The sequence below is a fragment of the Parasteatoda tepidariorum genome, chromosome 2 (assembly GCF_982258835.1).
Source record: "Parasteatoda tepidariorum strain Cologne lab strain chromosome 2, Ptep-v5.0, whole genome shotgun sequence".
Lineage (NCBI taxonomy): Eukaryota > Metazoa > Arthropoda > Arachnida > Araneae > Theridiidae > Parasteatoda > Parasteatoda tepidariorum.
Window position 1 is genome coordinate 84,375,136 of NC_141756.1, and position 13,745 is coordinate 84,388,880.

Here is a 13,745-nt window from a genome sequence, read left to right on the forward strand (position 1 = left end):
CCTCAATAGCAAGTTGTTGACTAATGAGAGACTGTACAATTTCAGGACATACGGCATGGTGTGCAAATTGAGTTAGCATTTTGCAATGACCACCTTTACTACTCAGACAAGTTGGTACTCATCGATTGTAAGCTAGGTAAACTTTAAACCCCCACCAGGGATAGAATAGCAGCTTAGTGGTATAACCATCGGCACAGTAAAAAATTCCCAATCAAATAATGGTAAAAAATAAGGCATTGATGGCGTCTGTACTTTTTACCGTAAAATCCATAAATACCGTAACATGTTACGGAACAAAGGAACAGGTTACGGAAGTCTGATATACCGTAATTTTTACATTAATAATGATTGCAAAATCACTGAACTACTTTAATTAAATAATACTGTTAATATTGCGGTACAATTTTTTACGCTAAAATTGAATTTTATAGTAAAAAGGATTTTACGCATGAGGCACTGAAAGTGCGTGTACTTTATACTGTAATTTTGATCTGGATTTTTTTTTTAAATGCGTGCTATTACAGCTAGAAAACTTAATACTTTTATTTAAATTTAAGAAAAATAAGGTTAGTTAAAATGAAAGAGGCTTTGTTTCAAATAAATGGGTTAGAAGTGTTATACAAATTTGGAGCCATTCATAAATGATGTAACAACTTATTCGAATATTTTGATCTTCGTAAGAAGGTTCTATACATATTAACATGCAATTTTATTATTGTTGAATGGAATTTGAAGTAGTAGTATTATTAAGTCATACACGTGGTATAATCTCTTAAAAAAGTATATATTAATTTTTTTCAATAAATTGGAAAAAAATTTGAAGTATTAGACGTAAAATATTTTAAATTCAATTGGAATTCCTAAAAAACAAAATTAAAAGACAATTCCTTTTTTTTTAAATTTCATTTTGGGGAAAGACTTATATGTATGACGCTTAAATTTAATGGCTCTTAATTTAAAGTATGACATTTTCACTAATTCTTCAAAAATGAAATCTTGAAAACATATTTTAAATATAAATGCCTTACGAAAATTGAATTTTGTCTAAAAACTGGAATCAACTGAAAATTTAATATAATATATTATATCAGAACACAAAAAACTAACCAAAGTCTACATGCATAGAGTCTACAAAATAAAATTTCTTGAGTTTTTGACTGCATTGGTTCTTTATGCGCTGTAAATATAAATAAAAAATATAGTTAAGATGGTATCACATATAAAAATTTCACCCTGAAATCTAATTTTATTACACGGGGAAAAAATCCAGGTAAAATTACCGTACTGTATGGTAATAAAATTTCTGGTTAAAGAAAAAGAAGAAATGGTATTTAAACTATTCATTTGGTCATTTTTCTTGTCATGTACGGTTTATTGGAAATTCTAGCTTTCAAATATAATTCCTATAACCATGTGTTTAAAAAGAAATACAAAACTGAAGAGAAAATTTAACCAAGTAAATGAGTTTAAAGCCCTGTGTCAAGGTATCCTAATAAAATTAAGAAATTTTACCCTATTAGCCAAGAAAAATTACCAAATGAATAGTTTAAATACCATTTCTTCTTTTTCTTTAACCAGAAATTTCATTACCATACAGTACGGTAATTTTACCTGATTTTTTTCTCCGCATAATGTAATTAGATTTCAGGGTGAAATTTTTATCTGCATTTTTCTATTATCTATATTTTTCTATCTTTTTTTCTATCTAGTATCTATATTTTTAATTTATATTTACAACGCATAAAGAATCAATGTAGTCTAAAACTCAAGAAATTTTAGTTCTCTCGCATATTATAAAACTATATTTTATTAGTAATTGACTACAATAATTACCAAAGAACTTCGGTAAAAATTACCGAGCATTTCAGTATTCTCATAAAGCAAGAAGCACAGTAAATTTTACTACATCCTGGTAGTTTAGACCATGCTTTTTGTCTCAGTATGAAACATAAGTTGTACTTTAACTTTTAAAATTTCAATTAATCTTAACATCTTTAAAAACCATTGCAAAAAAAAAATTTTTTGATTTATAGCGTGAAATTAACTTTTAAATTACAAAATTTTGTCCTACATAATTTTTTACGTTTACATTTAATTTTTTCAACAACAGCCCACTTTTAATAATACCATTTTCATTTCAACATTCGATATTTTGTAATATTTAGATATAAATATATATTCTTGAACCATATGTTTAAATTAAGAGAACTTAAAAATATCCATAGTTTTATTCATTTTCCTTTTAGTATTATTGAATAAAAGAAAAGCTATTAATGTTATTTTTCAAAACTTCTATTTTACCATTTTTCTCTTCGAGAATATACCAGTTGGAAAAACTTTACTATTTATCTTCCATAACTGCCTAAAATTTCTTTGAAATATATCAGTGAAAGGCCGACCAAAAGTCTGCTTTTTGATGATAAATGGGATGCCATATTGAGCAAATGATGTTTATACCACACAGCTCGAAAACATCCAACATAACATTTTTCTAACTCGTAATATGCACTCATACTTTGCAATTCAACTCATGATATGCAGAAACAACTGAACAGAACCAAGGCAATAGCTATGTCGTGTCGTTACTTGGTATAAAACAGTTAAAAATTTATCAAATCATGCTGCGTTATGGCAAAAATAGTATTTTTAAAGAATATAGAGTAAAATGTTACAAAGAACATAAATATGTACGTATTTATTTAAAACTTCTGAGAATGTTCTTTTAAATAACTTTTAAAATCTTAAAAAGACACTTATTTTTTCATACCAAAGAATTTGAAACTTTATATTGCAATTCCTTTTATATTTGTTTTCATTTTACTATGTATTTAAATGATTTTAAATCAAAATGTTTCTTCATGTTAATAATCTTCACTTTTTATCTTTTTAGTAACTCTATTGAGTTACTAAAAAAATAAAAAGTTATTTTCAAATATAAAACTAAGTTTAAGGAAAACTTTAACAGTATATTTTTTCCTCGTTATACTACAAAATAAAAACTTTTTGAAAAAAATAAATTAATAAAATAAAATTCGAAATGATATGTTAAGTGTAAGAAAGCGAGGAACTTAATCAACTGCAGTTTTAAAGCACAAAACTAAAGAAAAGTATAAAGCACTCTTTCATTAAAAAAGTGAAAAATTAAATTATAAAACAAAAGTATTCCGAAAAGGATCACATTTTAACTTCTTTATACAAATTCTAAGCACAAATAAAAGAATATATGACAGAACAATGCCACTGTCAAACCCCCATAATTATTTTAATTTTTTTCTTCTCTTATTTTATATGTATTCTGTATAACATAAATAAAAGTAAAAAGCAATATAATTTATTGTCGTAAAAACAAATTTAGAAGCACGAAATCATAAAGCCAACATTTTAATAAATGAATTTTGGAACTACAGTTTCCATAAACAACAAAAAAAATCCAGCGCGATCTTTTTAATACCAATAAATTTATTTATAATCGTAGAATACTCGAATGATAAAGTAAATATTTTCAAAGCTATCTTTATTTTCTTACCGTGATATATTTATTAAATAAAACTAAATATGATATCGGCTTTCATAAGTAAACGAAAAACAAATATTTATTTTCAAAAATCCCGTGCTTTGAATAAGCCTAATTATTAAGAGTGTATCTAGAAAAACACATAGATTTAGAATACTACCCAGCAAACAATGAAAACAGAATTTTGTTTTGATGGTAAACAGGATTTTAAAGTTCAGTTTCTTTGACTTATTATGGAAGTCATTAAAATTCCTTTTTTTTAGTATATTATAGTGGAAACCAATCATTATATAGCACGGAAACTATAATATATATAGTGTTATAGGGAGAAATACTAAGAAATCAAGGAAAGAAATACAAAAGAAAAAAAAAAAACTTTTTTCTATGAAAGAGAGCAAGAAAAACCGCCTCGATAACAAAATTATTTTAAGAAATTCTAAGCATGGATGAAATGTCGTATTAATTAATTTTGCTTTGGCTATGTTGATGCAATATTAGAAAACACTAATTTACGGTTATAATCGAGTGAACTGTAGACGATATTATTCATATCTTTTCCTTTAGTTATTTTGTTTTCTAGTTTAGTTATTTTTAAAAACTCTTAAGAAAATTGTTATTTTTGATAGTTGATCTTTTTTTAAAGAAATTTTTACATCTTGTTCACCTTCGATTTTTCAGCTTATGTGCTGGTAATAAATAATTTTCTTTGTAAATTCCTTATGCTTTATACCTTTTTTGTTTCTTTTTTTAAGATTATATATTACACATTATATATTTACACATTGAGGTGACGAAAGTCATGGGATAGCTGTACGCAAATATACAGATGTCAGTAGAATCATGTACATAATGTATATATTTGTAGTACACTGACGGAACTTTTGTTTTATTTGTCATCATTATTGTATTATTATACTTCAAAACGAGAAACTTTTAACGTTGAATAGTAGTTACGCCTAGACGCATGACACAATCCATTTCGGAAATTGGGAGGTAAATCAACATTCCTACAGTATCAAGAGTGTACCGAGAACACTTAAATTCAGGCAAAACCTCCCATTTTGGATAACGTAGTAACCGACCAATGACAGAGACCCTGGACGTGTTCGTAGTAATGTCAGTGTTAACAGACCAGTAACATTGCGAGAGATAACAGCAACCATTAATGCGGAGCGTGAAATGGACGTGACCGTTAAATAGTGCGGTGAAATGTAGCTATAATGAGATGTGGTACCGGTAGAGCGACTCTAGTACTTTTACAAACAGCGAGACATTAGGTCAAGCGCTTCTCCTGGGCTCGTGACCATATTGATGGGCTCAAGACGACTGAAAAACAGCCTGGTCAGATGAGTCACGATTTCAGCTGGTCTGAGCTAATTGGAGAGTTTGAGTCTCAGGCAGACCCCACAAAGCTATGGACCTCTGTGGTCAACAAGACACGGTACAATCTGCTGGTGGCTTCATAATGCTGTGGGTTGCCTTATCCTGGTATGGATTGGGACCTATGGTCCGATTGTACCGATCATTAGCTGAAAATGGTTATGTTCAGCTACTTGGAGACCACTTGCAACCATTAATGGACTTCAAGTACACAAACACGAATGAAATTATTATGAAAGACAATTCACCATGTTACCGGGCCTTAATTGTTCGTGACTGGGTCGAAGAGCATTCTAAACAATTCCAACAAGTAATTTAGCCACCTAGATCACCCGACATGAATCCCACCAAACCCGAACATTTATGGAATACAATCGAAAGATGAGTTCGTGCGCAAAATTCTTCACCCTCAACACTTTCGCAATTATGAACATCTATTGAAGCTGAATCTAATTTCCTGCAAAAGACTTCCAGCTATTAGTTGAGTTCATGCTGCGTCAAGTTGCTATACTTTCTGGAACTAGAGGAGGTCCGACATCAGGAAGCATCCCAGGACGTTAAGAGGTGTGACGTTGAGAAGTGACATTAAGAGGTAGCCAACTACGTATACGCATTTAGTAGTAGCCAACTACGTATACGCATTTAGGAGTAGCCAACCACGTATACGCATTTAGGAGTAGCCAACCACGTATACGCATTTAGGAGTAGCCAACTACGTATACGCATTTAGGAGTAGCCAACTACGTATACGCATTTAGGAGTAGCCAACTATGTATACGCATTTAGGAGTAGCCAACCACGTATACGCATTTAGGAGTAGCCAACCACGTATACGCATTTAGGAGTAGCCAACCACGTATACGCATTTAGGAGTAGCCAACTACGTATACGCATTTAGTAGTAGCCAACTATGTATACGCATTTAGGAGTAGCCAACCACGTATACGCATTTAGGAGTAGCCAACCACGTATACGCATTTAGGAGTAGCCAACCACGTATACGCATTTAGTAGTAGCCAACTACGTATACGCATTTAGGAGTAGCCAACCACGTATACGCATTTAGGAGTAGCCAACCACGTATACGCATTTAGGAGTAGCCAACCACGTATACGCATTTAGGAGTAGCCAACTACGTATACGCATTTAGTAGTAGCCAACTATGTATACGCATTTAGGAGTAGCCAACCACGTATACGCATTTAGGAGTAGCCAACCACGTATACGCATTTAGGAGTAGCCAACCACGTATACGCATTTAGTAGTAGCCAACTACGTATACGCATTTAGGAGTAGCCAACCACGTATACGCATTTAGGAGTAGCCAACTACGTATACGCATTTAGTAGTAGCCAACCACGTATACGCATTTCGTAAGATTAATGTAAAGATTTTAAGTATTTTTTTCAATATAAAAATATTCTAGAAACTAAGAATAAAACATTTTTAAATAATAAACTTTAAAACGGTATTTATACTAACTGAGTATTCAAAAAGTAAAAATGTATTTTTATTCAAATTAGTCTCGAAAATTCATATGTAGCAATTTTTAATATTTATAGTTCCTAAAAAGGACATCGATATACTTTCTTATTTTGCCAATAAAAATTTATATTATTTGTAGAAATGGTAGTAGATTTAATAAAGAGTGCCCTTGGAATATATCAATTATGTGGATCGAAAACAGAGGATAAAAATAGTACTCATCTAAAACTTTCACAGTAATCTTGAGTTTAAGTAATAATTAGATTAATGACACTAAATATTACTATGTACTTTTACGAGTCACCATTTTTTAAAACATGTCTGAAATTTAACTTCCATAGTAAGTTAGGGATTTAACTTCCATAGTAAGAGTCTCAGTTATTTTGTGAAAAATTTGAGTAGGTGAGATAAAACTGTTATTATGCATTGCTTATTCTCATGCAACTAATGAACCTCGCTTGTTGAACAATCCAAATTGTAAGTAACCATATTATAAAAAGCATATTTTAACCCTGCGTAACAAATTCAAAAATCAAAGTCTTATCAACTTTAGTAGCCATAGGTAGCTAGTTTCTTTTATCGATACAACTGGGGAACAAACGTTTTGTGCATTTATACAAAAACACTTAATTTTGCCTAATTCGGATGAGGGTTTTTCAAATCTGAAATTATTTTTGTTCCCACAGCTACAAAACGGACGTTTTAAGATTATTTTTGTCGAAATGTGCAAGTTTAAAAACGTTGTATATAACAGGGGGTTGAGTAAATGTTGCGACGAAATTCTAGGGAAGTTAGCGCGCATCATCGGGATTAAAATTCTATAGAAACTCATGCCTGGAAAAGTCATGGAGCACGTTTTTTTAGTATGACCTGTTCAGGAGCACATGACGAAACATTTCATTCATTAAATTTAAATAATTTTATTTCATTTAAATACAGGTTGTAAGACTGTTCACTCTTCCTGTCTGCATGAAAGTTGCGAATTAAATTAATTAGTGTCAATTAATCACTAAATTACTTTGTAAATTAGTAAATTACTCAATTAGTAAATTAAAAAATTAGTTAAAGAATTCTTGTTGCATAATTATTTACTTAATATTTCTAATGACAAAAATGAAATAAGTGTTATTACAAATTTTTATTTCTATTACCTATTACACAATTAAATCTCATTACTTAATATTCAGCACTTTGAATTAATGCCTAAGTTCGTAACTGTCCCCTTTGGAAAGGAAAAGGAATTTGTTTTCCTACAGAGTCTCACAAGTTTGGAATACTTACTTAATAACTTGTCAGTTTTTTTCAATAATCTTTGTTTTATTTAACTCATTGAAATGTGGATAAAGTTTCAAATAATTTGAAAACTTTTTCAAAATTTCAAGTTTTTTCCAAGCTGAAATTCAAAAAATACTTTTTTTTCCCACTGCTTACTCGATTGACACTTGCCATTCAGGTATCAGTAGGACAAATTTGTTGACCACTCAGGGCCACCATATAAGATGGACCAAAGTTGTTCTCACAGTAAGGACAGATAGAATGAAAGAACATCCTCTACTTCCCTTGCAAAAAAGTAAGGTGTTTCTGAGATGTTAAGGTTGATTTTAGGTTTATTTGAAGTTGACTTAAAAAACTACCTTAAAAATATACCTCCTAACGTTTATAATCAAGGAGTATAAAATTGCTTTATATCGCACTTAAGGTTGTCTTGAGGTTGATAGAAATCTATCTTAGAACAACCAGCTTAGACATGTTGTTTTTGAGATGCACTGGTTATTTTTCGTACTCTTTAAGCAAATAAGCATATCTGAGTTGCGAATAACTTCACCCAATTTCAGCTAAAAGTATTGCTGAGCTATAAATGAGGTTACTTTTATGAATTGTATATAAGGTGGAAATTGATGTTCATATATTAGGTTACTTTTGGTACAAACATTGCCTCATTTTCTACTTCAGGTTTATTTTTTTACACCTATTACTCTTAAACAGACTTCAAAAAAAACTTACTTTTATATGGGTTGTGCGGGATTCGAACTCAGGACATCTTTCTGACGTGAGGTTAGCTTTCTGACCACTACCCAGACTCCGTGGGCTTTTTAAAAATACCTACAACTTTAAAATGCAAAATATAGTAGCGAAGATTTTATTACACAGATTTTAATGAATAAAATAAAACAAAAATTACTCAAAAATATTAACAGATTACTGAACGAATAAGGAAAATCCATACATATAATTTTCCGTAAGTTGACTTAGAAGAAATGTTGTTCTTTCTTTCTGGAGACCCCTAAATTCAAAAATATTCACCCCGAGAGAACAATACTTTGAAGATACATCTTTCGAATAAATAAAGCTTAAACACCCTTGAATTTCCAAACACTATTCGAAATAGCTAAGGCCACTGGAGGGTTAAGCATTTTCCAATTCTCTACAATTCTTGTGAAAGAATCTATCCATAAATCAGATTTTGATTCTCGGTGAAACTTTTATTTTGAATATACATTCTCAATTCAGTCATGCTACGTAAAGACAAAATATATTTTGAATCTATTTCATTATTCTCTCTGATAGAATTTAAAACAAATCCATCTAATGATTGTCTTCCATTTGACGCTACTCCGTGGCGCGAATGGTTATCTTTAAAATTACTTAACCTCTCTTCAAGCAGGAATTCCCGGTTGGGAATCTTCTAAATGAACTTAATTTGTGCTTCTTGGTTGCACCATTTACGTTAAAATTGCTCTTTTAGTCGACGTGAATAATTTGAAAAATCTCTTTTACCCTCTTTAAAAGTTCCCATTTAAATTATAAACGTCACTTTTAAGTCCGTCAAATGATACTCGTTTTACAAGAGATCTGTATTTGAATGTCCATTTATATTTCTATTCTTTATGTTTAAAACTTGGTTCTATCAAATGATACTCGCTTTACAAAAGATCTGTATTCAAATGTCAATTTATATTTTAATTATTTATATATTTAAAACTTGTTTAAAAGTGAATACGAAACAAAATGCGACAAAAATGCATCCCTAATCAAGAACTAAGTGATGATGAATTTCAATTGCAAATTTGTCAAATGCTTTTATCTCTTTATCGTAACTCTTTTATCGTAACTTTAAGTAACATTATACGTTAGACTGTAAATATGTGTATTTAAAAATCAATTTCAAACCAGATCCATTCAATACATTAAGAACATTTTTATTCATTCTATATATACATTAAAAACTTGTTTAATAGTCTAGATGAAGTACAATGCGATAAAAAGAGCATCCTTAAACAAGAACTGAGTTGCAGGGGAATTTCAAATGCTATCTTACGCTTTTTTCTATTCGACGCCACTCATAGAAAAATGCTATTTTGGATTCTAAATTTAGGGACTACAGCTATTACGTCAACTGTTGTTTCAATAGGTACTAAATACTAGGTACTTGGTATCCCGATACCCGCTACTGGTACTATGTAAATTGGTTTTTAAGGCCAACCCAAAGGGATAAGTACCCTGAAAAATTGTTGATAATGGAAATTGCTTACTATTAAGAAATGATCTCGGGCAAAATAGCATTATACCAAATCATGCTGAATATAATTGATCTTTATTTTTATGGGAGGAATTTTTTTAAATATTTTTGGTTAATCTGATAACATAAAGCCACCAGGAAGTGCAACAAATTAAAAAAAAATTAGAATTGCTCAAGTTTTAATTGTGTCAGTATATCTCTTTCACTTTTATGCATGATTTCGCAGTGTTGATTAATACTGATTTATCGATAGTACACTTCTGTTTCATACCGTACGAAGATTGGGTATACAGGTAGTTCAGAATAATTGCTAAGCTACAGTTTTACTCAGAATACTCAAATGTAATGTGTTGAATAATTATTTTAAATATTCTATAGTATTATATAATATTGTAATAAAAAACTTACTTAATATATTAAATAAAAAATTGTATCGAAGAGCATTTTCATATTTTTTTTAATATATCAATATTTTACAAATAAAATATTAACATTTTAAGCGAAAAACTAAATCTAACATTTCCAAAAGAATATCATAAAAAGCATATCTGCGCAAGGAAAAATAATTATTTAAAACATCATCGGCTCAAAAAAAAAATGTGTTTGAGAAAATTGCTTTGTGACTAAATAATTATCTTTCAAGAAAAGCTACTTTTTAAGTTATAAGTAATTATGTTTCATGAAAATAGAATACAATTTGCTTTCCGTCAGGAAATTGTTTTTGTCTTTGTAGAATTAATAGAGAATTTGTGTTTAGCTTACAACTTATAAAAAATATATATTTAAGAAAGAACATACCTTACTCTATTAAAAATGTCTGTTACTTTTACAAATGGTCTGTTTTAAATAGCTCTGTAAACATTGAAAAAAAGAAACTAACAGAAAGAAAGAAGTTACTCAGAAATTTCAATTAAGCAAACTGCACAATACACTCAATCATTTCTTTTTTCTTTTTGCTTTAAGACAAAACGGGAAGAAACACAAAAATAATGTGGAGTTATAATGAAGAGAATTGCTAATTGTGTTGTTGTACTTTAACACCCACAGATGACGTTTTAGAAGTTGATATTTTTCTCTAAATTAAAAGATATAATTTCAAGGAATAAATTAAAAATAGTTTCTTGAAACCTAAAACGAACTTGCTTAATTTTTCCATAAAGATAACTTTTTTTAGAAAATATAAGATTGTAGGTAAAGAGGTTTGAAAAAATAATTCCCTATGAATGTTACTTAATAAGAAGCAATTCTGAAGAAAGTTTCAAAAGCGTTTCTAAAATTAAGCAACAAATTTTTAATTTTATATTTTATTCCATCATCACTAAGTTTTTTTTTCAAAATTCAGAAACAGATAAATTACATTTTATCTCTAAGGATGATACAAAATTTCAATTACACCTAGAACTTTCTTAAACATATGTCATCATTAGGAGTTATAAATTTTTATCAACATTTTCATATATAATTTAGTTATCTTTACTTTAAGCCTTTTTATACAAAAGTATTAGTGTGCTTAGGTTTTGTAAAAGATAATTGTTCACACTGAACAATACAAGGACGGCTGAAAAATCTTCTCGGAGAAAAGAAGAACATGTTACATTGTCAACTAATAACACTGGGAAACTAATGTTCCCTTACATTTATACAAATACATGATCTTACCTAATTTGGGCGTGGGGATTTCAAATCTGAAATTATTTCTGTTCCTTTAGTTACAAAACAGACATTTTAAGATTATTTTTTGTCGAAATGTAAAAGTTTAAAAATGTTATATGTAAAAGGCCTGGTTTCTTAAGAAAAGCGCCTTATCTGGGCGTCGCCTTATCTGGCGACGTTGACGTACCGCTGACGCCAAGAAATACTGTTTTGTTAGATCAAGGCCTTGTTTCTTAAGACAAGCGCCGTATCTAGGCGTCAGCGGGACGTTGTCGTACCGCTGACGCCAACAAAATACTGTTTTGTCAGCTCAGCGTGAGCAGTCTGTCCAACGCAGACATTATCTCGCATTGCGCACGCGTCAATAACGTAAACAAATATTTATTTCGAATTTGCATTGATTTTTTTTATTATCGACCAGTGCTTTAGAGAACAAATAATGACTTTGTCCAAGAAAAAGCACATTATAGCTTAGCTAATTGAAGAGGAAGAAGAAGCTACGTATAATGTTAAAATCAAAATCTTGGCTGATTTCAATGCTCTGTTGGATGTTGTCCGCCATTGCTTCTGTCGTTAACGATGACGTATGCTGTCGTTCGATGACGTATGCTGTCTAGCTCACAAATTGACCAATCAGGGGTTAGCGCTCATTTCTAGCTGACGTTTTGTAACGCCGACCTGTTCTAAGAAACCAGGCCTTACAGAGGGTTTAGTAAATGCTGCGACGCAATTCTATGGAGGTTAGCGCACATCATCGGAATTACAATTCTATAGAAACTCATGACCAGAAATGTCATCGTGCACGTCTAGGTGCATTTTTTCTTTATTATGACCTGTTCAGAAGCACACGAAGAAACACATCATAATAGGGACATGGCCTTAGCGGCGTACGGCGACGATGCCAGACATGGGTTCCTGAGCAATTCCTAGAAGTTTGTGGCATCGTTTATATGACTCCTTGTAATATATAACATTTTTTAAACTTGTACATTTCGCCAAAAAAGTGTACTAAAAATATCATTTAAAAGAAGCTGTTGCTTGGGAAGAGAAACCGATTGCGAATCGGTGTCGCGAAAATATCCCAATTCCGTTAAAATAATCTTATTGAACAGAAAACAAACAAAAAAAAATTTTGCCCAGTAGAAAAGCAATAAACTAAATCTGGTAAAATATTTACAATCGAGCAGAGCAGATAGCAGAAATGTCTTAAAATAAGTTAACTCCGTACCGCATGCGTTTTATGAAATAAAATTGTACATCGGTCTCTAGCAATAACTAAGATAAGAATTGAAAGAAAAGGCTGACGTTTTGTATTTTACTAAACCAGCAATTGCGTGGAAAGGTAAACATCCATTTTGAAGCCGGAGACTGACCAGTCGATGTACTGTGAGGGATGTTAACCAGAAGTTATACGTTATCCATTTTGCTTCTTAACTCTTCATCCCTATTTGATTTAGGTTTTTCATTTCGCCTTTGTTGGCTGCTTGCCAATTTTCCAAAATTTAAGTAAACTATCAGTAGAATATGTTATATTTTGAAATTAAAAAATAAATAAATAAATAAAATACAATGATGACCTAATAGAATCTTCCTGGAGAAAAGAAACAAATGTTACATGTAATCCGTAAATGATGTCTTAATGATTTTTGTTTATTTTATTTTATAAACGTCCGTGAACAGTCGACTACTTATGTTCAACTCCGAGCCTTGTAATTTTGAACCAATCCAGAAGACAGGAAAACTCCTGGATCATTACCCCCATAGGTATGATTTGTTATGGAAACGTTGAGGACTTTGTCGACGGCGGGGATCGATCTCATGGCCTCGTGGACATAGACCCAGTGCCCAACACTACCAACCAGGCTATCCCGGTCATGCCCTAATGATTGAATGATTTTTTAATATTTTTACTCCCCCTGCTCCCTTTTTTCAAAAATTGTCTCATTTCTGCCTTGTCACATTTCGCTCTTTGTCACGCTATATTGCATAAAAAGAACTAGCAGTTTCGAAACAAAAACACACGTTATAGATTGTACTTCAAATTTGTTTTTAATTTTTTAAAATTTTTAACAGCATTTGTGAGCATAACAACGACTTGGTGTACACTTGAACGACTATTTTATCTACTATCGACACCACCTCAATATCTCACGAGGCCACTTTTTATCTTTATTGCAGTTTTGATTCTCCTTG

At 30.9% G+C, this 13,745-nt stretch overlaps 1 long non-coding RNA gene across 2 annotated transcripts in view; it reads right to left on the reverse strand.

The window, feature by feature from the left end:
• Window positions 1–13,745, reverse strand: part of LOC107453683 (uncharacterized) — a 191,067-nt gene that overhangs the window by 167,406 nt on the left and 9,916 nt on the right. For both annotated transcript variants that reach the window (XR_015431427.1, XR_015431428.1), the window contains exon 2: window positions 8,384–8,488. This is a non-coding gene — a long non-coding RNA (uncharacterized LOC107453683). The remainder of the gene's footprint in view (window positions 1–8,383; window positions 8,489–13,745) is intronic.